General features: G+C 53.3%; 1 protein-coding gene across 1 annotated transcript in view; it reads left to right on the plus strand.

Annotated features, from left to right (window-relative positions):
• Nucleotides 1–25,154, plus strand: part of LOC142027761 (A-kinase anchor protein 1, mitochondrial-like) — a 312,309-nt gene that overhangs the window by 286,722 nt on the left and 433 nt on the right. The gene's annotated exons all lie outside the window — the stretch shown is intronic.

A 25,154-nucleotide genomic window follows, 5' to 3' on the forward strand; every position in this document is an offset into this window, starting at 1 on the left:
GGGTTTGTATCCTGTAACAACAAGGCTATGGCTTCGACATATTTAGATTCTGGGATTAAAATTTCAACTTCCCCATCCTTGAATCTGATTTCAGCTTCTACCTTTTCAAGTAAATCTCTACCCAGTAAAGTTTTCAGAGAATTTGGCAAATATAAAACCGGTGAGTAACCCATTGTTTTCCAAGTTTAAATTTCAGGGATTTGAAAAATGGCCAGGTCTCACGAGTCCCTGTCGCACCAATGACATTTATGCTTTTGTTACTTAAATTTCCTTCTAGTGTATTTAAGACTGAATACGTAGCCCCAGTGTTGACTAAAAATTCTGTTTCCTCATCTCCCAGCTTTGCTTTAACCAGAGGTTCTGCTGGGAGAGGTTGCTCTGGTCCCCATCAGTCCTCTCCCCCTGCTTACTCCAAAGGCTTCTCTCAGCACAGCCACAAATACACTTGATTCCTCTTTCCTTTAACATCCCTCTTCCTTAACCCTTTCCTCTTCTTGACCACTGTAGCCAAACACACTACCTCATCCATTAACTTCCCTGGTCATTCAGGGACATGTTTAGAAAAATATTTTTATTGGTGCACATATCCCAGATTTCCACAAGAGTAACATTTTCTTCTAGTGTTCCTTCACATTCTCCTTCTCTTTTTCTAGGTCTTAGTTCAGACCCTGCACCTGATCATCTTTCTTCCTAATCCTTATCTCACTTGTAAACTCTTTGCAAAAGCGACTGCCAATAAATCAGCCTCTTGTTGCTTTGCTCCTCTTCTTTTTTCTCTCTTTCTTTTTCTTTTTTTTTTGTTTTTTTTTTTGTTTTTTTGTTTGTTTTGTTTCTGCTATCAGGGGCCATTTGACCCACAAGGACACTAATTGCAAGTGCATCATTAAAATTTTGTTAGCAGAGCTTGTCTGAGTCCCCCAAAATCACTGGGACACTCATCAGGTCTCTGCCTGCATTCTTGTACTTTTAGTTCAGTTTACCAATTTACCCCTAGTTCTCCACATGCCCTAATGGCTTCTATTAAATTTCAGAGCCCTGTCTGACAAACAGCTCAGTCTCCTACACCATTATAGTCCCAGTTTTGATTTTTTTTTTTTCCCCCTAAACTGTTGTGCTAGTTCTGCTCAGGGAAATTTAACATTCACCCTTCTCCTTTTCTTACAGGGACATCAGATCCTAGGTAGCAGCCGCAGCCTCCTCCAAGGAAGATATCCTTGAGATTTTTTTTTCTTTTTCGGAGGAAGCTCTCCCCTCCAGGATCCACCTGTGACTCCTCCCAGCAACCACGAGAGGCTTTTAACCTCCCTTTTAGGCACCTGAGATCCCGGGTAGCAGCCCCAGACTTCCCCAAGGCACCCACCCAAGATGATTTTTCTCCTTTGGAGGAAGCTCTTTCCTCCAGGGTCCACCTGAGGCTCCCCGGAGGCATCTCCCAGAGTCTTTTGGCCTTTTCTTATAGGGACCTCAGATCCCAGGTAGCAGCCCTGGATTCTCCAAGGCAGGTACACAAGATGATTTTTCTCTTTTGCAGGAAACTGTCTCCTCTGGGATCAACCCAAGACTCCTCCCAGTTCTCTCTCAGAGTCTTCCGACCTCTGCTTTCAGTACCGGAGATTGCAGCTACCTGCCTCAGACTCCTCCAAGTAAGTTACTCGAAATATTTTTTTCTCCTTTAGATAAATCTCTCAACTCTGCCAGCCACCTGAGACTTCTCCCAGGTATCTCCCAGAGTCTTTTGACCTCTGCTTTCAGGACCAGAGATCCCAGGTAGCAGCCCCAGACTCCTCCAAGTACGTTACTCCAGGTATTTTTTTTCTCCTTTAGATACAGCTCAGCTCCGGCAGCTGCCTGAGCCTCCTCCCAGTCATCTCCCAGAGGCTTTTGTCCTCTGCTTTACCTACCTAAGATCTCAGGTATCAGCCCCAGAATCCTCCAAGTAAGCTACCCTTGAGGATTTTTTCTTTTTTGGAGGAAGCTCTCCCCTCCGGGATCCACCTGTGACTCCCAGGCATCTCCCAGTCTTTTGACCTCTGCTTTCAGTACCGGAGATCACAGATCAGATTCAACAAGGGTGTAAAGAGGGTCCCGCCGGAGGACATTTTGGAATCAGTCCTCCCAAGAGCAGCGGATCTGCAGTCAGGGACTCCCCCTTGGGTCGGGACGCCGCCCGAGGTAACTCCTCAAGGTAGAGAGCCCTCAACTTTTAGGTGAGTGATACGTGCATTTTGAGTCATCATTTTAAATTCTTAAGTCGGCTGTGTAGTATTAATTCCCCTTACATCACTGAGCCTGTGGTTTACAAAATGTTACTGGAGTTCTAACTAACTTTTTACGAAAGAATAAAGCTGAGCTTTAACACCTGTTGGATTTGACTGTGTGTGCCTCCATAACATCCCTTCGAGTGTAGGTTAAAGCTCTGCCAATGAGCCCCGTTAGCTCGTGAGCCAAGACCCCCTTCCCCCTTTGAGAAAGGCGAATCCCATCTGACACCAGCAGGCCTGGGGCCGTGCCGGCCACCCCATTATTGAAAAACCCAAAACTCTGGCAGTGACACCAGCCACGACCCACGTATTAACAGACCGGGTCCGTCTCTTTCTTCCAGTGTTGCTGCCCGCAGCTGGAAGGAGAGAGGGAAAAATAAGCCGTGTTCCAGATTCCCCTCCCAACCATCCCAAGGCCCCGAAGTCTCTTTCGATCGCCCTTGGACCACGCATTGCAGCTTCGTCGCCACCCAGACGGAAGAGCAGTAGTGGGCAATAGCCCGTGGGCTGTCCCAGGCTGGGAAGTTTCCCAGTGCTGCCCTGAACCTGGGCCCCTGGGAGGCAGCAGGCTTCCCTAAGAGGAGGCTCTGTCCGGCATCTCGGCCCCTCTGTTCCCCTCAGAAGGGAGTCACCCACACCCCTAAGCTGTCTTGGCTTCCTCGGGGAGGCGGTCGTGATACGGGGGTAGGCCTTTCTGACCGTGGCAACACCTCTGGCGCAGCTGGCCCGAGCTCCACATCCTCCCTGGACTGGCCTTCCACCTCCGGAGCCTCACAGCTCTTGTTGAGAGGCACCTGGGAAGGTGAGGAGGGGGTTTGCCTGCTGCCCCCAGCCTGGCCTCCTTTTTCTTTTTTCCTTTTTCCTCTTCCCTTTCCTTTCCCTTTCCTTTTCCCTTTCCTTTCCTTTTCCCTTTCCTTTTCCCTTTCCTCTTTTCTTTTTCCTTTCCCCTTTCTTTTTTTCTTTCCTTTTCCTTTTCCTTTTTCCTTTCCCTTTCCCTTTCCCTTTCCTTTTCCCTTTTTTCCTTTCCTTTACTTTTCCCTTTCCTTTTTCCTTTCCTTTTTCCTTTTTCCTTTCCCCTTTCTTTTTTTCTTTCCTTTTCCCTTTCCCATTCCCATTCCCTTTCACTTTCCCTTTCCTTTTCCCTTTCCCTTTCCCTTTCCTTTTCCCTTTTTTCCTTTCCCCCTTCCTTTTCCCTTTTTTCCCTTTCCTTTTCCCTTTTTTCCCTTTCCCTTTCCCGGTCCCCCGGCTCTCGGGTGCTTTCTGGCGCCCGTTTCTGCCTCGGGGAGGGCAGAGCACGGTTCCGGCAGCCAGAGGCTCTCAGAGTCCCGGGTGCGCCTTCCCCTTCCTGCTGCCTCCCGGAGCTCTGCCGGCGGGCTGGGCTGAGCTGAGCTGAGCTGGGCTGAGCTGGGCTGAGCTGGGCTGAGCTGAGCTGGGCTGAGCTGGGCTGAGCTGAGCTGAGCTGAGCTGGGCTGAGCTGGGCTGAGCTGAGCTGAGCTGGGCTGAGCTGAGCTGAGCTGAGCTGAGCTGAGCAGGTCGTCCCCTCGGTCCCACCTCTCAGGGCTGGTCCCGCTCCTGCCAGCCCTTCCCAGGGCCAGGCTCTGGCACGCCCTGAGGCTGCGTGGGAGCTCTCTCTGGGTCGCCACATCCCTGCTGGCGAGCGCAGAGGACGTGGCTTTCTGCTACCGTCGCCTGGCTCCTTCCCCCGGCCGAACTCCCCTCTGGAGCGGGCAGGGGCACGCCGCCCTTCCCCGCCAACTGCCGCCCCCGGCTCTCTTTGCCCGCTCTGGCCGCGGCGCTCCCCAGGCCGCTTCGGAAAGGGGTGGGGGTGGCGCTGTTACAAATAATCTGGTAAGTTAAAATTTTATATAAAGTGGGTTCGATCAAAAGGTGAAGACTGTAGAATATAGGGGTTTGAAGCTCGCAATGTAGTCGTCGAAACTTAGGAACGTACAAAATGTGCTGTATACAGTCATAAGAAATAAGTAGTGTCTAAGATTGGTTAACCATAGAAACTTCGACCGATTGGTTAGTTTGTAGTGTTTTGTCCTAAGAAACTAAGAGAGATCGTTGTGGACCTTAGTTCTGTTGCTTAGAAGCCCCACTTTGATCAAGGTTCCAGTTAGTGGCATTAAGTAAGATTAACCAATGAATGTTTTAGTATAAGAATATTGATAAGGTGGTGTGACTGAGGGCCAATCACTAGAAACGTTAAAGTCAAGAATTAACATTGAATGTCCTTTTTATGTCAATCTAACACATGATGGCGAAAATCGTACTGCGCAGAATCCCATAAGAGAGGTCAACTCTCGGACAAAGTGAAGACGACTACGGAAGACCACCAGAGGGCTCCTGAAGACCACCAGAGACTTCACCACGCCTGTGTAAAGGGACGTTTACATATGCTAATGATTTGTCGGACAGTTGATGATTATGTATGACATTTCCCAGGCATCTAGCGAATATGTATAACAGGTGTGTATTTAACCTGCATGGTCAAACCAGACAGGTGCACACACGAGGTGCAGTGATCCCCTGTGTGCCCAGCGCTGCAATAAAGGAGTGCCTGCTTCTTAACTTCTCATTGCCGTCAAGGGGTTTTATTCCGGATTTCGGCAACAGCGCGGCCCCCGGGCCGAGACCTGCCGCTCCGCTCCGCTCCGCTCCGCTCCGCTGCGGGCCGGGCCGGCTCCGGGGCAGCTCGCCTCGGCGACCGACTGCCAGCCGCAGTGACAGCCGGGCAGCGGCCCCAGGCTGCTCCAAGGAAGCTCCCGGAGACGAGGGCTCTCCTCTGGAGGAAGCTCTCTCCGCCGGGAGCCACCCGCCGCTCCGTCCGTCCGTCCGTCCGTCCGTCCGTCCTCGGGTCCCCTTGTCCCGGCAGGCTGCGCTGGTGCCCGGGAAGGGCAGCGGGAGAGCCCCAGGGCTGGGCCGGGGCCGGGGCCGGGGCCGGGGCCGGGGCCGGGGCCGGCTCTGTCCTGGCGGCGACCCCCCTGTGGCGGGGGCACGGGAGGACCCCCTTTGGTCCGCCCCGGGACTGACTGACAGCGCTGCCCTCACAGCGGGGGGGGACTGACTGACAGCGGCGTCACGCTGCACAAAGCCCTGGGGAGCTGCCCCGGCGGGGGGGGGGGGGCGAGGCGGCAGACAAAGGGGGGTCCCTCGCCTCCCCTGCGACACACGGCCATGGGGGCTTCCTCCCCTGCACCGCTCCGCTCTGCCACGGATTGCCTCTGTGTGTGGGGTGTGTGTGTGTGTGTCTGTGTGTCTGTGTGTGTGTGCGGGGGGGGGACCGGGGGGACACGGACGCTGTGCATCTAGCGAGGTAGCTCTCGCCCTCTCTCTAGTGCAACTGTAATTGCCAACAAGCCGTAACAGCAACCATCAATCGGAGGAGCACCGGGTGTCTGTGTAGTATTTTCATACAAACTTATCCTCCCCAAGAAAGTAAATCGCTAATAAAGCAAAGCCAGCAGCAGGACAAGCAGCACCGGGGCAGAGGAGATCCCCCTTTTGGGGAAGGAGCGGGTAAGTAGCACAAAAATGTCCTGCGGGAGGAGGAAAAACGGAGAAGCCTTTCCCAGTTCCGACTTCCCTCCTCACCCACGAGCTCTCCGGCCTGATCATGCTGACTTCAGCAGCTAGGAGCATCAAGGTCCACAGTCACCAGTGCCAGCAATACGGGACCGGTGCCGCCAGCCCAGGTACCGCTGGAAGTGATGTCAAATACAGAAAACCCTGTGGTAGGTGAGAAAGTCCTGGTTTAAATTCAGTCAGTTAGCCAAGACCAGTCCGATCGGTTCTAGTCTTCCTGTTTAACGGTGCCTCACCTGGAGCACCAGTGCCGATCCCTTCTGCTCTTCCTCATGGATGGCGCGTCCCTCTTGGCAGGAAAACGGACCGCTGACCCGATACAGAGCGACTGAGCGGTCAAAGCGAGGAGGGGACACCTCCTCAAAAGACCACCGAAGGCCAGCCGAGACCCCCGCGCGTGTGGAGAGGGCGTCTGATGCGTCAGGGTTACACAATGCTAGGCACATGCACCAGATAGTTTGAATATGTATTAGGTAGGAGTAGTTTAATAAATTAGATGCAATTGTTACCGTATAAAAGGGACACAACTGATGAATCCGCCCTGCTTGATTTGTGCAAAGTCCACGGAGCACCCTGCGCAGAATAAAACAGTATCTCTTCCGCCTGTGTGAGATTGCTCTCTTGCACACCGTGTACCAAATCCGCTTTTAGGACAACAGAAGCAAGCGTGTGGCTTTTTCCAGGGTTTATGGGATGCCAAGGGGAAGAGAGGGAAGAGCTTGCTTGTTTCTGCTTGTTCTTCTCTAAGTACCTTTCCCTTTCCTTTTAGAAGGCGGCCACTGCTTTAAAGAACAAGGTGCTTTCTCAAAGTTAAAAGAATGCCTATCCCAGTTAAAATAAAAACCATCTTTGTTTAGATTTCATTAACCCATGTTCTTTATCGTCTAAAATGATTTTCCAAAAGGGATGCGCATCTTGCCCGTAATTCTGTAATGGCATTTTCCGGACTGAGACATCAAAATGTCTTTGTGTGTAGGTTGTAGCCTCAGCCAGCCCAGCTCTTGCAGGGTAAAGGCCCTTTCTTATGCAGCTGCATCTAAGATCAGGGAAGTGGGACATCCTCCTGCTCCTGACAGAACCAGTGCTAAAGAAGATCAACTCATGGATATCTTCCCTTATTTATGGCTTGTTCTCCATCTGGTCAACTCTCTAGCCATTCCCTGGTCCTCACCGCTGTCCATCTCATTGTACAGCCCCCCAGCAGAAGGGACCGAAACCTGGTGCACTCCACCTGTACCACGGTTTGCAGGACAGGACTGAGGAGAACGCCGTAAATGGAACCAGTTTCTCAACCCCATCTCTTCTTGGAGGGAAAGCATTCTTTCACTGCTGATGGGAGTCCGGGAATGAATACAGAGGCATATAGGGTGGATAATCCGTGCATCATGGTGGGAACAAGCCAAACAGACCCCGTGTTGCGTTATCATCTGACTCTTTTAGAACATCACCTCATTCTGCCAGACACGTTACCCCATCAGACGGCCACACGTCGCTACTGCTAAAGTAACCACCAGTAACACAGTGTTATGTGTTAGACCAGCATTGTGCGTGTAGGTGCTGACGGTGCCTCAGCTCGGGAGAGGGCTGAAGAATGACGGTTTATTGCAAATGCGCTAGCGTGATGGCAAAAAGCTGCCTCAGCATGCCCTAGGCGCGTCTGAAATCTTAACTCCCAGCCTCATCCCACTACCTATCAAAGGCATAAATAATTACACAACTTGTAGCAGAGTGGTAAAAGCTAATCCAAAACATTTTCACCAATTTTGACCTTTTTAATGCTGTGAAGCATAGGGCAGCAGTCCATCCAAGACGAGAAACCTCTACTTCTTCTTCTTGGAGGGAAGGAGTGCTTTCTGCCAGGGTAAGACTGATTAAAGTAACACACAGTGCCAAGCCGATGCTTGTTTTATTAGAGTCTCATACAATGATTTTCAAATGTAAAATTCCCCATTTATGACACTCAAGGATCAACATCGTAAAGCTTGTCGCTCTTTTTTCCAAAACCTCTAGGTTGTGAAGAAAAAGACATTCTAACCCAACATCTTCAGTATGTTAATTTGAAAACGTAAACAAAGTAGAATTTCATTTTAAAGCATTTAATAGCGGAGACAAGCCATGTGTAAAGCTGAATTACAAAAGAAACAATACAACCCGACATTCATGCTACAAGTTTACCTTTCCACAACCAGTAGTACTTCCAGGTCAGTTCTTTCCAACAAAGAGATGCTGTAGTGGCGAGAAGATTATGCTGGGGAAACAACAACAACAAAACCCCACCATGCTGTACCTAAAATACTTCTCTGACAATTGTAACAACAAGGTAATTTCTGTCCACCAGAAAGACACATCCCCAGCACAAAATAATACAGAGGAAGACCAAAAATGTAGAGGAAACGTAGAGAACAACCTGTGCCATAACGGTCTAGTCTCAATAGTTAAGGGGACTGGCATACATTATGATTAACAAGGAGTTTTATTCCTTCCAAAACCAAGCCACCTATCAAACAGTTACTGCCAACGTTCAACACGGGCTGTGCAGTGAACAGACCACTCTTGTTTCGACAGCTTTAGAGCACTCCTTTAGTCAGCAATGCCCAGCAACTGCTGGCGGGGCTACTTTCATTTCAGTTTAAAATGGTGTCTTTGGGAGTCAGTTACAAAGGCCACAGTTGCTAAGCGGGCAAATAAAGGCCATACTTGCCTTAAGGGGACTGAAGGTCCCTCCCAGGAAGGCCCCTCGAGAAGGGGCAGTGTGTAAAAGTCCTTTAGAAACCGGGCTGGAGACGGCACTCCGCAGCTGATAAAAGCCACATCCTATGAGGGCTGTGACTGAGGTCAGTAACACCCCCCCATCTCCCCAACCCCAACCCCCCATGAGGAGTTTTTTCCCCAAAGACAGCCCAGAAGAGGAACGTTTCCTGGGAATGCTGCACCTTACCACAAGACAAAAGGACACCCCTGAATGCTCCTTTGCCTTGGCAGACTTTTTTGTTTAACCACAGAAAAGAGGGACCCATTCTTCAAGAGAACGTAGAATCACCTGAACTGCCAGAATCAGGCACAGGCTCGGACAGAGCCAGGACTGCATCTGCTCGTAGCTGCAGTATTCGTACCTTCTCCAGAACCTGGACAGACCCCTTCCTTCTGACTCCACGTTTCCTTTGTTTACCGTTTGGTCCAGTTGCTGCAGTAGCTGCACCGCACCCTCAGCCTGACCGGTTCCTGTTCTTTGTTCAAGGTTCGATCCCACAGGCGCCCCTGTCAGAAACAGCAGCAAGAACAAAAACACAAGCTCGCTCTCTCCACACTCCCTGCACACCCAACGGCAGACCCTGAAACCGAGAGGTCGGTCCAGACTCTGACTGACATCACGCCTGGGAGCTTTCAAAGCAATCACAGTGCAGACTGGTTGGAGGTAGGCTCCCATCTCACAGCCCGGCTCTGAAAGAGCTACGTAGCCTGGCTCTGTGGGTGGGAATTGCTTACAGCCAAAATCATTGCTGACCTACTGCTCTTTGGTGGTTCTAATTCCTAGTCTCACGTGCTGGAAAATACCAAACACCACTTTTAAAGGAAAACTATTACCAATGTCATCCTTGCGGCTTTTGACTTCATATGACCAATTCGAATGAAACAAGCCAGGAATTCCTTACTTACACAAACTCACCCGGTTACAGCCCACAGTAAGGGATGCTGGACTAAACTCACGCTCATCTTCTTTGGAGGAATTCTGAAAGGAAAAGGAACCCAAGAACTTTCACACCATGTAAAATTCTGTTCTACAGGAGATCTTTGTTTCTTTGCTTGCTTGCTTGAAGAACTAAAAGGCAGGGTCTGCTCTCTTGTTCTGTGACTTTATTTTCTTTCCTGCTACTATGAGGACCTTCTTCACCAATATCTTTCTGCCCCTCCCTCCTCAGGACGTTCCCAGGCCTAACATAAAGCTGGAATTCATTGACTAGACTTTAATATAGCAGATAGTGAAAGCGGGACACCAGCTACGGCACAGACAGACATTTTAAAAAACATCGACAGAGGTGCTGTGGGAAATAACAGCCGCTGGACAATACAGGCCCCTAGACATCAGCCCTGCTAAGACACACTCATAGGAAGCAGAGTAACAGGGCAGGGACAAAAGTGAAAAGTGCCAGAAGCAAGAGGTGAGCCAGGAATACCCATTCACAAGGCTATCAGCAATACAAAGGACCACAAACAACAAAACCACCCCGTAAGCTTCTTTAGGAGAAAGTGAAACAACTCTGTCACAGAGATAAGATAAGCAAAGAATAGATCCCTCCCTGATGGTGCTTCTCTTGCACTAAGCTCAGGTTCACCTGAAATTCCAGACTTTAGATGGCCAGAGATCTTTGCAGTTTAGTCTCAGAGCATTAACTAAGGTAGGAAAATTATCTGCAGTGACAGGCTGAGCGTCTCCCAGTTCTTTCTTCCTTGGACTTCTACTGGTGCTCTTGGTAAGCAGAAAGATGCACAGGCTCAACTCCAGTCACCCTGACCAGACAGCCTCCTGTCAAAATCACAGGCCTGGAAGGCATTTGGATGAGAGCTGAAAATGCAATCTGTTTAAAAGCCATGCAACTGCAGCACTCCCACGCTCCTCCTTCTGAATCGACTGCCGATGCTGTAAAGTCAGTCCTACGCGTACTAAGCAGACAGATTTCCTTCATGTTTTAACGAGAGCCTTCCCTTTTCGAGATGCACTCTAAAACACCAGCTGGATTTGGATCCAAAGTCATACACTGCTCATAAACTGAACAAGAGCCCTGGAGGAATGACCAGAAGAATCCTGAGAAAGCACAGGCGCTACTGAGATGGTTTTTCCTAAACCTGATCTTTCTTCTCATCCTGAATACCAAAAGAAAACAAATGGAAAGCAAACCAAACGGAAGGCGTGTCACAGAAGCACCTGGCCCTGATCTCCTAAGAAAGCACACGAGGGAGAGGTCATCTGCTCAGGATTCCATGCGGTGCTCCTGACATCTGGTCTGGTATTCATAAAGACACCAGTTTGTGTCTGGAGCTCCCTCTCAGTGTAACAGTGCCCTGACTACTGCAAATTGCAGGTACGAGTCATGGTGGCACAAGCATCTCTTCTGGAGAAGGTTCTTCTCACCTGAACTGGTATTTGCCGACTTGATGATTCACTCATCATAGTTCCAGATTACCTGGAAAGAGCTCAGGACATGTCCTCCCACATCAGTTAACACAATAGGAGGTTACGGTGATGTCTGCCACCTACCACATCATTTCTCAGGGTCCAACATTCTAACCCGGAGCTCCAGCTTCCAAGGACCCTAATGTTTGGGAAATTCAGCCACTGTACAAGGAGCGGAGGCATTCTGGGGACAGCAGTTATGGCAAAGCGGGGAATAAAAAAAAGCATCTTTCAGAGGATGACCCTTATCCCACCAACAGAGTGTTTGGAGCACCTGAGGAAAGAAGCCAGAAAGGGCACGCGTAGAGAGACCTGTCGCTAATCCTGCAAAGGTAAGCTGAAGGGAAAAAAAGGGATACAGGTTTTGGAGACAAATCAGCCTACTTGTTTTAGAGAAGTTCTGTACTGAAGGCTCCTGAGGAGTTACCAGACAGTCTCCTTCCTATCTTGAAAATCCAACAAACCTGTCAAAAACCCCTCTTCTGAAAGAAAGTTTTGGGCTTACAACAAGGTGAGGGCTCTTTCAATACAGGAGTTTACCTGGGCAGGCTGAAGGTAACCATGCAGCTAGCAGCACCTGAAATTGCAGGCCACTGTACATGCAGGGGATCCCTGCAGAGCAATTATGCTGAGATTGGCCCTTTGAAACTAGTCCTACAGCAGCAAGCAGGCAGCATGCCCTGGCCAGCAGGCACCAAGCCCACAGACGATATTTGCGTAAAGGCTCAGCCAGTTGTGGAGAGGTCCAAAAGGTTTCTGAAATGGGGGCAGCACGTCATCATGCAGAAACACGCAGAAACCTGGGCATCTGATGCAACTCTTCCCCTCCCAAGGAACAGTGGGAGAAGAAGCTGTTCCTTTTATACCACCAGGCAACTTCCTTTGTGGACAACCCCAAGAGGAATGAGTTTGCCTCCTTTGAGAAGACTCTCTCCAAAGAGCTGGAGAGGTAAGGTGGCCAGGAAGGCAATAGTGTGGCAGGGGTTTGAATTAAATGCAGAATGGCTATCAGGATCCAGAAAATGGATGAAATGCACTGGGAGGATGGGCAACAGCCAAGAGGAGGAGAACAGGGGGGTGAGGGAAGACCCTCTTACCTAAAGGGTGTGCCTAACAGCAGCTCTGTCAGAGCAGCCTTTTAGCTTGTGGGCTACAAGAGGAAGAATCTTGCCCTCCTGACAAGCTCTCTGGAGAACAGTGGGTTTAGAAAGCAACTGCCAATCCCTCTGGGACAATCCTGTCGTAAATCTGCCTTCTGAGGACATAGCGAGAAAAAAACATGACACTGTTTCAAGAAGAGGGAGATGCCTGCAAGGCCATCTGCACAGAGAAAGGACACTGCTGAGGAGTGGCAAGTACTCGCACCGAAGCCAGTGTCAAGGTGTCAGCACCCACTGTTGGCCCTTCATGGAGTTCTGCACAAAGGAGCATGTGAGGTAAAAGAGGACTGGAGTCTCTTGAGGACAAGGCAGGGCAACCTTCAGGTTCAGCTGCGAGAGGCTAAGTTCACCCCTAGAGCTTGTAGCTTCACAGTCAGAAAAGCCTGTGTTGGTTCCCGGTAAAACTCACCCCGTGGCTAAGTTTGATGAGCAGGAATCACAAATGTCTCCATGCAGGTGATGCAGGTGAAAAGGGAAAAAAAGTTACCTGAAGGCATTTTTATGCTTGCCACTTTAAGAACCTAGGACTAAACAGATGCTGTTGTCTCTGAATATTCTGTAGCTTATCGTTTCAAATCCATGCTTTGCTTTACTCGTATGGCAAACGCGCTCGGCTCCAGTTCTGAAAATAAGTCAAACGGGTAAGAACTGAGTTTACCAAAAGTCACAAAAAGGAAGCAATCTTGTAAATGGCTGCTCAAGTATTTCATTAGAAAGCAGGGTTTTAGTACCTCCCTCTAAGCCAACAAGACAGGTACCCTTAATCTGTATTTGTACTCATGTTTCAAATTCTCATCTAAAAAATGACAATAGGCACTCACTCCAGTATTAGGCTTTCTGCTTTTCTAGGAAGCCCAGCAAGCAGTTAAAGAGAAAAACAGCGTGACGTGACAGGGAAAGGGGCATGAGCAGCAAGGTGAGAAAGCTTGCAAATCCTACAAGATTACTGACACAGGGAGAAGGGCAGGTAGCAAAGAACCATAGAAAGGTCTTACAAGACTCGGTCGTGGAGCAATAAAATGGCAGAGAGGTACAAAGTGGTGCACGTGGGGAAAACCAGTCCTGGCTTCACACACAAAGGCTCTAGAGCTTCTCAGCTGAACGCTTGAAGCAAAATTTCAAACTACCGTCAGTAAAACCAGCCTCTTTTCCCACTGAAGCACGAAATCCACGCGCGGCAGTGAAACAGGAGCGCTTTTTACAGCTCCCATTACTCGATGCTCAGCCCGTGCAAGCGCAGTAGCCCCTCGGAAGTGACCGCTTTCACGGTCAGTGAAAGAAGGCAGGAAAAGAGCAGCCCCCCCCGTCCGAATTTAGGGTCTCCTAGGAACTCACTGCTACCGGCAGGCACCAAACCGCAGGCTGTAGCTTCAACACGCTCACCTGCCGATTTTAAGTCCGTACACACGCCTGCCTGCATGAAGAAACCTGGTTTCAGGCGACCGACAGGTACCTGCTTTCGAGGACGTCCTCCTTTCTCCCGGCCTAGGGAAGGAAGCAGGAGAGCCAACGGGACGCGACTGCTCTGGAAACGCCGCTGCCGACCTCCCTGAAGCTTGACAGGCCTCTTGCCCCGGGGGCTGCCAAGAACGCCCGGGCAGGACTGCGTCGCAGCCCGCCACCGACGCCAGGCTGTGAGGGAGGGAGGGACACCCCCGCCGGCTGCGGGTCCCCGCGGGGACAGCCGGCAGAAACCCCTTTCTCTCCACAGCCGCACGTCTCCGCGGTGCCCGCCGGCCTCCGCCGGACAGCCACCAGCGGCAGGCAGTCCCCTGCTGCCCCCGCAGCCCCGGGGGCGGCAGGGAGGGGCCGGGGCTGGCCGGGCCTGCGGGGGGAAGGCCGGGTCCCGGCGCCCCGGCCTGCCGCGAGGGGAGATGCCGCCACCGCCGCCGCCGCCTCAGCCCCGCTGCCGGCCTGCGAGGCCCCCGGGCAGCCCCGGCGCTGGCGACCGCCGGGCAGCCCACCGCTCCACGGACGGGGAGGAGCCCCCGCCACGGCCACCGGCCCCGCCGCGCCCGCCGCCCGCCCTTGCCTCAGGCGGGGCCGGGCCGGGGCTGCGGCCGGAGCGGAGCCGAGGGCAGCCGAGCCCAAACGAGATGAGCCGAACCGAGCCGAGCGGAGCCGAGGGGAGGCGAGCGCCGCCGCAACGACATGAGCCGAACCGAGCCGAGGGAAGCCGAGCCCAGCCGAGATGAGCCGAGCCCAGCCCAGCCGAAGGGAGCCGAGCCGAGCCGAAGGGAGCCGAGCCCAGCCCAGCCGAGGGGAGCCGAGCCCAGCCCAGCCGAAGGGAGCCGAGCCCAGCCCAGCCGAGGGGAGCCGAGCCCAGCCCAGCCGAGGGGAGCCGAGCCCAGCCCAGCCGAGGGGAGCCGAGCCCAGCCCAGCCGAGCCGAGCCGAGCCCAGCCGAGGGGAGCCGAGCCCAGCCCAGCCGAGGGGAGCCGAGCCCAGCCCAGCCGAGGGGAGCCGAGCCCAGCCCAGCCGAGCCGAGCCGAGCCCAGCCGAGGGGAGCCGAGCCGAGCCCAGCCGAAGGGAGCCGAGCCCAGCCCAGCCGAGGGGAGCCGAGCCCAGCCCAGCCGAAGGGAGCCGAGCCGAGCCCAGCCGAAGGGAGCCGAGCCGAGCCCAGCCGAGGGGAGCCGAGCCCAGCCCAGCCGAGATGAGCCGAGCCCAGCCCAGCCGAGGGGAGCCGAGCCCAGCCCAGCCGAGGGGAGCCGAGCCCAGCCCAGCCGAGGGGAGCCGAGCCGAGCCCAGCCGAAGGGAGCCGAGCCCAGCCCAGCCGAGGGGAGCCGAGCCCAGCCCAGCCGAGGGGAGCCGAGCCCAGCCCAGCCGAGGGGAGCCGAGCCCAGCCCAGCCGAGGGGAGCCGAGCCCAGCCCAGCCGAAGGGAGCCCAGCCCAGCCGAAGGGAGCCGAGCCCAGCCGAAGGGAGCCGAGCCCAGCCGAGATGAGCCGAGCCGAGCCCAGCCGAAGGGAGCCGAGCCCAGCCCAGCCGAGGGGAGCCGAGCCCAGCCCAGCCGAGGGGAGCCGAGCCCAGCCCAGCCGAGGGGAGCCGAGCCCAGCCCAGCCGAAGGGAGCCGAGCCCAGCCGAGATGAGCCGAGCCGAGCCCAGCCGAAGGGAGCTGAGCCGAGCCCAGCCGAAGGGAGCCGAGCCCAGACCAGCCGAGATGAGCCGAGCCCAGCCCAGCCGAGGGGAGCCGAGCCCAGCCCAGCCGAGGGGAGCCGAGCCCAGCCCAGCCGAAGGGAGCCGAGCCCAGCCCAGCCGAGGGGAGCCGAGCCCAGCCCAGCCGAGCCGAGCCGAGCCCAGCCGAGGGGAGCCGAGCCGAGCCCAGCCGAAGGGAGCCGAGCCCAGCCGAAGGGAGCCGAGCCCAGCCCAGCCGAAGGGAGCCGAGCCCAGCCCAGCCGAAGGGAGCCGAGCCCAGCCCAGCCCAGCCGAGATGAGCCGAGCCCAGCCCAGCCGAAGGGAGCCGAGCCCAGCCCAGCCGAAGGGAGCCGAGCCCAGCCGAGATGAGCCGAGCCCACCCCAGCCGAAGGGAGCCGAGCCGAGCCCAGCCGAAGGGAGCCGAGCCCACCCCAGCCGAAGGGAGCCGAGCCCAGCCGAGATGAGCCGAGCCCAGCCCAGCCGAAGGGAGCCGAGCCCAGCCCAGCCGAAGGGAGCCGAGCCCAGCCCAGCCGAGGGGAGCCGAGCCCAGCCCAGCCGAGGGGAGCCGAGCCCAGCCCAGCCGAAGGGAGCCGAGCCCAGCCGAGATGAGCCGAGCCCAGCCCAGCCGAAGGGAGCCGAGCCCAGCCGAGATGAGCCGAGCCCGGCCCGGGCGCCCCCTCCCTCTGCTCCAGCTCCCCACGCTGCTCTGCACTGGCTGCTGCTGCTGCTGCTGCGCTGCAGAGGCAGCTGCATTTTGGGGCTTGGAGCGCTTTGGGTTCCCGCGTGAGCCCCAAGCATCAGAGGAGTTGGCCTGTACCTCGTGGCAGGTCTTGCAGCTGCTTTCAGGGGGGTCTGGGCTCTGCCCAGGCCTCTCGAGTCAACGTTGACTCTGGTGCCTAATGACGGTATGCTGGCAGTGGCCCTGGTAGCTCAGCCCTTTCTCTCCCCAGTTGCAATGATGTCAGCAGGTTTGCCTTTTCTTGGTCCAGGCACCCTTCACGCAAAGATTCCCAGAGATTTTTTCATCCCTCCCCTACACACACAGTGGGATTCCTGGAGGGCCACAGAAATGCAACAGCAGCAGCGTTAGGCTCTTCTGGGGTTTGGGGGAGGAAACACCCTCATAGATAGCTGTCTGGAGCCTTTCTGGCAGCCACCTTTTACCTCTCAAACAGACACAACCGAAAAGCTCCGATGGTCAGTGACCTAGCCGAGCGATGATCAAAAATGCCCCTTTTTACCCCACAAAAGCCTAACAGCGACGTTTGTAGGAAAAACTCCCGCGACACGGGAGTTCAGCCGAGACACGGGCCCGTCGGGAGGAAGAGAGACTTCCTTTGTATTGCCGGAGTCGGCCAGCCACTTCATCCACCGTTTGTCCCTCGCCTTTTTTCCAGGACATCACTGCCAATGAGTTGGCATACAACGCTGGTACGTGTTGTAGAAACTTCCGCCCCAGGGGTTGTGTGCATTGGACTTCATCTGGATCTGTGGGTGACTGCTCGTTATCCGGATCATTATAAATCACCTCCAGCACGGCTAATTCCCTCAGGTACTGGATACCTCTCTGCATGGTGGTCCACTTGCCTGGCTGACACGTAACGTCTTCCTTGAAGGGGTATTTTTCCTTCACGCCTGACGGAAGTCCCCTCCAGAGGCTGAGGGCTCGTGTCTTTTTCCCAAACGCCTTGTCAGTGGCCCCTTCCCTAGACAGGGATCTCACCTGCTTGCCTTCCCTACCCTCTAATTCCAAGCTACCGGCCCGTTACCCCAGCAGCGGAGCAGCCGGGTAAAAATGTGCTCACCCGGATGGCGGCCGAAATCCTTTCGCGTATCTTGCAGCTCACTCAGGGATAGGGATCGGGTGATTATCTCGGGTTCTGCCTCTTTCTCCTGTTCTCGTGATGGCCCTGGCTCACCTCCATCCCTCGCTAAGTTGAACCGATTTCTCCGTGTATTTCTTTTTCTGCATAGGGGCGACTGACACCGGCAGAGGTCGGTTCTCTGGTTCAGCTGCAGCGCCTGTCGCCGGGGTTGGTTGGGGTAGCTGCAGTGCTTGTCACGAGGGCTGGAATAGCTGCAGTGCCTGTCGGTCTGTTTTCCCTCCCTTCCTCCTGAGGGTGCTGCATAATATCGAGCAGTGGTTGGTAGATACTGGCCAGGGCCCAGCACAGTGCGGTAAGTTGTGCCGCTTTGGAACAGGCACCGCATTTTCCTTTCCAACGGTCTATCGCTTCACCAGGGTCCTGTAGCTGTTTGGGAGTGAAGTTCCAAACCATTGGAGGTGAGAAGTCCTCTAGATACCTGCCCGTTTTCTCCCACATGCCACGCCACCCATGACTATTCAGCCTTGGGGCAGATCTCTGCGTGGTATTCTTAAAAAACTTTTTTGGAGCCCTAAACAAGACCTGAAACACATTCGGGAGACATAGCAAGACGAGCATGCTGGCTTGAACACCCCAGGGATCTTCAAACTTCTCAAAAGCTGCTGTAATTAGCCTGAAGGAGGAAGGGGAGGTGAACGAGCGGGGAGAAAGTACCCCCCCCAACTTCCCCACAGATTGGGTGCGATTACCAACAAGTTCCGAGAGAGGGCGCCCGAGGCACGGGAGTGACGTCGACGCCGCACGCAACTACCAGCTTAACCTCAGGACCCGTGACGTAATCATTTTGCGAGTCGACGTCACCCAGGACAGCAAAATGATAGTCCTGAGCCCGCGCCCAGAGGTGATAAACAGAGTGCATGTAAGAACTTGCACAACACCGCCACGGGAACAAATGAGCCAACACTGGGACCAGCGACTATTCAACTAATCTAAGAAATGCGTACAACAAATTCGTTTTAACACGCTCCGGCCAGATCTGTCGTTATCTCAACCCTTCGTGCCCCACGTTGGGCACCAAAAAGGACTGTTGTGGTTTCAGCCCAGCCGGCGACCAAGCACCACAAGGCTGCTCGCTCACTCCCCCGCCGCCACCATCTTTGTCCAGAAACAGGAACGAAGCCTCTCCCCGAGACTAACGTCCCGACGGTGCTCCACGAAATCTGGAGTCCCCTCGGACGCTGGCGGCAGCAAGCTAGGAAAATCCGAGTGCCAAAGCCCACGGAGTTTCTGCTCTCAGCTCCAGGAAAGATTCCTGTTCATCCGTAAGAGGGAAGCCAGCGTCACCCTTGCGCGGCGGGAAACAAGGCTTATCCGATCGACGCCGGAGCGCCGCGTGAAGCCAGAGCGCAAAGCTGGACAAAACCGGGGGGGCAGGGGGGAAAGCCCGGCCCGGCCCCTTGGGAACCCCGAGGGCCCCTGGGGAGCGCAAAGCCGGGCAGCTGCCCTTCCTCACGCTCCCGGCCAGCTCCTCCCTGGAAAAGCGGGCACCGGCCTCCTCAGCCATCCCGGGGGCCCGGCCGGGAAGACCCCCGCCAGGGACAGCCCCGGGCGGTGCTGCCCAGAGCCCACCCAGCCCCGCCGTCCTCCCCTCTGCGGCACCCACCCCTTCTCCCAAACGGAGCCCGAGGGGTCACGGCCCATGGGCCGAGACCAGCGGAGAGCCGCCAGGGAAACCGCCGCCTCCGTCCATCGCGCAGACGGGAGCCGCAGCAGCCGGAGAACGCTGGTGTACTGCATGCATAATTGTATCGTGCCGCTCCCAGGGCAAGCCCAGGCACCGCTTCGCGCGTGGGACGTGCCGCCCCGAGAGCGGGGCTAGCCCAGGGGCGGCGGGGACAGGCTGGCCAGCAGCGCCGAGCCCGAGGCAAAGTCTGCCGTGGGTGCAGCCGAGGGCTGGCACGGCCGGAGTCCTGGCTGGCCCTCGGCGCCTCTGCAGAGCGCCGGAGCCACGAGAACCGGCTCGGTCCCTTTGCGTCGGTGTCCATGGAACTGACTCGGTCCCTTTGCGTCGGTGTCCTTGCCACCGGCTCGGTCCCTTTGCGTCGGTGTCCATGGAACCGGCTCGGTCCCTTTGCGTCGGTGTCCTTGCCACCGGCTCGGTCCCTTCGCATCGGTGTCCTTGCCACCGGCTCGGTCCCTTTGCGTCGGTGTCCATGGAACTGACTCGGTCCCTTCACGTCGGTGTCCTTGCCACCGGCTCGGTCCCTTTGCGTCGGTGTCCTTGCCACCGGCTCGGTCCCTTTGCGTCGGTGTCCTTGCCACCGGCTCGGTCCCTTTGCGTTGGTGTCCTTGCCACCGGCTTGGTCCCTTCGCGTCGGTGTCCTTGCCACCGGGGCAATCGCTGCCTTCTTTTTTACCTTCTTTTAAATCTATTTTCACAGGTGCTGCTAATTTTGATTTACCAAGAATATTTGTTTCCCATACTGTAGGGATCACTGCAGCATCCACCTCTGGTGGAATTTCCTGCTCCTCCACCTTTTCTTGTATCATCAGGATTTCTCCCGGTTTTGACTCAGGTATTTTTTTAAAAAAGAGTTCTCCATCCTCAAAAACAATTTGTGCATTTAATTTGGATAACAAATCCCTTCCTAACAAGGGTATCGGGCATTCTGGTACATACAAGAATTCATGTGTAATTATTTTATTTCCAAATTTCAAACCCAGGGGCTGCAGGAATGGTCTGTTTTCTTCCCTCCCTGTGGCTCTTACTATGTTTGCTGGTTTTGTTCCAATTTCTCCTTTACAAGTATTTAACACCAAAAATGTTGCTCCTGTATCCACTAGAAATTTAACTTCTTTTTCTCCCAGCTTAATTACAACCAGAGGCTCAGCTGGGTTCCCCTCCAGTCCCCTTCATTCATCCAAAACCATCATTCTGGCTATCTCTTTCTGAATTACTCACCTTTCCGTGGTATCAGGACGATGGATTAGCCAGGGATGCTTTCAGGCAATTTAGAAAGCAACAGGAAGCACGTTTTTCGCCCACACGTAATTAAGTCGTGGGACATATTGCCACAGGATGTCGTGAAGGTCAGAAGGACAAATGGACTCAAAACACCATTACACAAATTCACCAGAGGTAGTTTATATGTGTCTATTAAGCGCAACACTGCGTGCAGCATTTGGCTCAGAAGTCCCTGCACTGCTCACAGATGGAAACCAGGAGCGTGTCGGGGCAAAACCGCTCTGTAGGAGATCCCTCTTTTGTACCTTTTGCCCAAATTACCTGGACTGCCAGAGTGGGTATGGGCCAGGCAGACCTCCAGTCTGATCGCTGCGGTGACCGGTCTCACATAGCAGAGCCCCAGCACGTCTGTCCTACAAGAACCGTTCACGTTTCCCCTGGCAAAAAGCCCAAGCCCTGACACTCACCGCGGCTGCCATCATCCCCGCTGTTGCCCAGTGCAGCCGGAATTTTTTCCTCTTGCTTTGCATTGTGGCTGGTTTTTCTTTTGAAGGGGGTAGGGAAGGAAGAGGAGAGGAAACAGAGGTGACTGGAGCCAAAACACAGCCCCGAGGCAATAAACTAAATGCAAGACACATGTTCTTTAATTCTAGCTCAGCAGCCTCCGACACACGGGCTTCCTAGGGACAGCACCGAGACAGGACCCGATAGATTTGTGTCACACAGTAGAAGGGAAGTAAAAATAAAGTTTCCATTGGATTCTTTTTGTTTGTTTTTTTTCGGGAAAACCCACTGCCAATGAAGTTTCCACGATGGAACTGCAGCGCCAGGTTCCCTGCCGCGCGGCGAGCAGGCTGCATATGTGGCCGTGAGAGGGAAGGGGCCGAACCGCTCCTCGTGCCGGTGCTCCAAGTGCCAGTATCGGACAGGGGCACCATTATTCTCCATCTGCTCCAAAAACACTCTCTTTGCTCCTCCCCTCCTCCCTCACTAAGGAGCCTTTGAGTCCACGTGCCGAAGGAAAATCATCTCCGGGCTTTGCCTAAGGACTGGCCCCGCTGCTCGAGAGGGTCTGCCAGGAAGGTGCCGCTTGCCCCGGGGAGAAGCTCCTGCTGGGCTGCCCAGGGCAGGACGATGAGGGGGCAGAGGCTGGGAAGCGAGGAAGGCTCGTAGGAAGCACCCCTCATCCTCGGAAAGAGCCCGAAGAGGGGAGGTCTGGGCTTCCAGGGGCTGCTCGGCGGGGGAATGCCGGAGCGTGCCTCGCGGCCGGCGGGAAGCTTTCCCTGCGGAAGTTATAAATTAGGCATCTCCAGAGACCTCATTCATTTTACCCGTAATAAAATTACCACTTTTCAAAGGGGAAAACCCCTTTGAATGGCTTCAGTCAAACTAACCCCACGGGACGGCTTAGCTCAGATGCACGTATGCTCAATCTCAGGTTTGCGGGCAAGAATTATAGAGCTGCTTTGGGGACGTGGCTGATATTACAAGCAGTGTGACCCCTTCAAAGCCCACCCCAGCTACGTTCCTGAGGTCTGATGGGGCACAAAGCACCACCACTGCATCTCGGAAAGGAAGATGCAAATACAGCTACCTTGTTTCAACCTCCCCTGTTCCTTTTCTGACCTGTACTTTTCCCCCTGCTCTTTTCCAAGCAGTCCATATCCAACTCCCCCACCTCAGCAATGCCATTCACCCTTGTCCATAATGAAAAAAACAACAAAACCAAAACCCCAAAACAAAAAAACAAAACCCAAACAAAAAACCCCCACACACCTGAAGCTATTAATGCATCAGTTCAGGCTGAGACTTTTGATTTTAAAGAAAGAAGGGTTGCCTATTTGTTACTTGCCAACACCTCCTTATTTTGGTTAATCTTACCCTACAATGTTCTATTTGCTACAGCTTAAAAAAAAAATAGGCAGCTTACAACACAAATAGGGAACAGGATGTTTTTCCATGCTGCAGAGCCAGAGGAAAGCGAGGGACACAGAGCAGACAACAGGAGCGCTCCCCACACCAGCTGCCAGCAGTTACTGCCGATTCCTGACTTCGACACACCCCTCAAAGCGAGGGAAAACACCAGCTTCGAGATGAGTTAAACTTTGTCGTGAACAATATAAAGTAACACATTCACCCCCATGCGCGCAGACTAAATAGTCCAGGGCTGCTCTAAGCTCTTGAGGAAAAAAACCCCACCACTTCCAAACTAACATGCGTTTGTTTGAATCTGATGACTATGGACTGTATCTTGGAAAGCTCTCTGGGATATGGGAATACAGCTGAGGGAGACCCATTTGCTTCCAAACCCTAAAACTGCAGCATCTGCATTCCCTTGGGATGGTGCTACCACCTCAGGACTGTCGTTCTGAATTTTGTTCTTCCTCTTCTACTTTGACATTCAGTAAGCAAGCCTCCTGGACTGCAGCCACCCTGCTCCTACATCCCACCGGGATGACAACAGCTCCATTTCACCTGTTCAGCGAGACTCCAGCATCGGGACAGGCTTCAGAGCAGAAAAAAAGTCTGTTCACAATGAGTCAGAAGAGCACTGGTGTGAGGTGGAGAAGGATAAGACAGTACCTGCACAGTACCATGCTCGTGAGGGACCAGCATCTTCCCAGGAGGGAGGGGGCTGCGGCGTTACCCACCCCGTGCAGAGCTGCACCTTCCCTGCAAGCGGCTCACCCCAGCGAAGCCCCAGCCCAGCCACTTCCACGCTTTTATTATTTTATACTCCCATGTTCTGGCCAGGTCGCAGCTAGAGAAAGCTGCAACAGTTCTCTCCTCCTCACACAACCACTGACAGTTTGTAGTTCTCCGGCCCAGCATGAATCTAGCCCCAGGGGACAAAGCTTCCCTCAGTAAAGAAAAAGCTGGGGAGACAAATTCAGAAGACATGCAAGCGAACTCCTCTGGGCACTGCACCTGCATCAGACTGACACCGGAGCGCAGGGCTCTTCATTTTCTCTTGACCTTTCATCTCCAGCCTGTCCACCACGCCAGGCACTGGCAGGAGAGAGCTACAAGGTCACACCGCCCTAAGGCTGAAACGCAAACCCTCCTCAGGAGGTTGGCTCCTGCCCAAGAGAACTGGTTTAATTGGGGGAGACCTCACCTAGCAGGGAAGGTACTCAGTAAGGCACTGTTGGAGCTGCTGAACCCAAGTTACAGAGCTGAAGGACAGACAACCTCCTTCACAGATACATGGCAGCTTTTTTCCTCCCCTCGGCCAGAAACTCTGTCCGAGGAAAGACGACTGGCAGGCAATTTGAAACAGCAAATCCAGACAGGCTGCCTGCAACCGTGGCAGAGAGCTCAGCATGCCACACACACACCCCACTCAGGTGCTCAGGCTATCAGTAACGTTAACCACCCACAGTGCAAGAAGCCAGCTACCAAATTTCTACCTGGGAGATCACGCCTGAGGGTGAAAGGCATCCCTCAGCGGATACTGGAGCCTAGCAAGGACTGAGAAACCCTGTGAAGTGAAACCTTCTTCCTGGGGTGAGAAGCAGTAAGGATGGACATTCTCGAACTGCGCTAACGTCCAGACCCACTACTCCCCCACCAAAACCCCCGATGTTTTATTCTTCACATATCACTTGCCTAAGCAGCACCAAGTTGTAGCCAGAGCATCTATGGGTTGTACGTATACTCTGCAGTGAACCCAACGGATTTGTTTTAATCCTTGAGATCTGGAAGACCAGTATGTGGAACTCTGAACAACTGTGTGCGCATGTGTACACATCTACAGACCACCAAAGCAGTACTTTTGAGTTTAACACACTTTGCTCTGTGCAGCCCAAGCATAGTCGGTCCAGCCCAGGCCTTTGCTTCTTTTCCACACAGTGGAATACATTCTACTGCAAGAGTAGACTTTCCCAGTTGCAAGGTGCTCCAACACCAGGGTGAGGACAAACTGTTCACTAGGACACCAAATTGCACTGCTTGGCTTGGACAAGAAACCGGTCAACATTTTAAAGAGGGGATTTTATAGCCCGCACAACAGACTCCCAAGTTTCACTTTTCAACACACAAGTGTGGCAAAAGGGACAACCCCAGTCTAGAGTAAATGAATTCCACAAATATATAACAGTTTCAACAGCCTTGAGTACCGGTGCTCAGACTAAGGCTTTCTAATAAGTAATTCATCATAAAAATAAACCCAGTTTTCAGCTGGAAGTAAAAGGAAACCCAGGAGATTTGAAGCTTGACCTTTCTACATCTGTTGAAAAGCCATCAGGATCTTATCGGACCTGTTTAGCCCATGGAGCTCCCTTCCCAACCCTACATCGCAAGAGGTCAGGAAATGAAGGCTCTCAGTCATCACAGTTTGATTAAGATGGCTTAAAATTCGAGCTTTAATTGAAAGGGAAAGAAACATTCCAAAAGGATATATGTTTCATAGACTCAACTGAGTTACCAAATTTAGGTTTCATTGGATGTTATTGCAAACATGAACATTAAATCATAAGCACCGAATAGTAGAGAACTCAAAAAAAAAAAGATATAACCATACCATATCAGAAGGGATCGGACCAAATGCTTTTGTAGGCAACTATCCAAATGTGATGCACCAACACATTAGCTCAAAGGATGTAAGGACATCCCTGAACCCACCAGAAAAAACTTCTGAGGACTGACTACATCAACATTTTCCTGGCAAGTATCTTCTCTGCCAGCAATAAATCCCAGCTCAATACATATCTAAAATGATATACATTAGAGGGCGTGTGTTTAAGAGTATTAAGTTGGCTTAAATTACTTGAGCAAAATTTTAAATATGTAATAGAAATCTAAAAAGGAACACAAAAAAATTGAGAACACCACTGCAATATTAATGCCAAGCTGTTACTTTTTTTTTTTTAAACAGATCTGTACAGCAACATAGCAAAGAATGCAGTGATCACAATTCAAGCCAGACAGCAATCTAAGGGAATACTAATCCTGTATACAGCAGAGCTGAAACACTCCCAACATTCAGATGCTCCAAGTATGTTGGCTACCCTAATGCACTCCAAACCAGTTCTACCTACATAGGACATTT

Source organism: Buteo buteo, unplaced genomic scaffold, assembly GCF_964188355.1.
Source record: "Buteo buteo unplaced genomic scaffold, bButBut1.hap1.1 HAP1_SCAFFOLD_55, whole genome shotgun sequence".
NCBI classification, from domain to species: domain Eukaryota; kingdom Metazoa; phylum Chordata; class Aves; order Accipitriformes; family Accipitridae; genus Buteo; species Buteo buteo.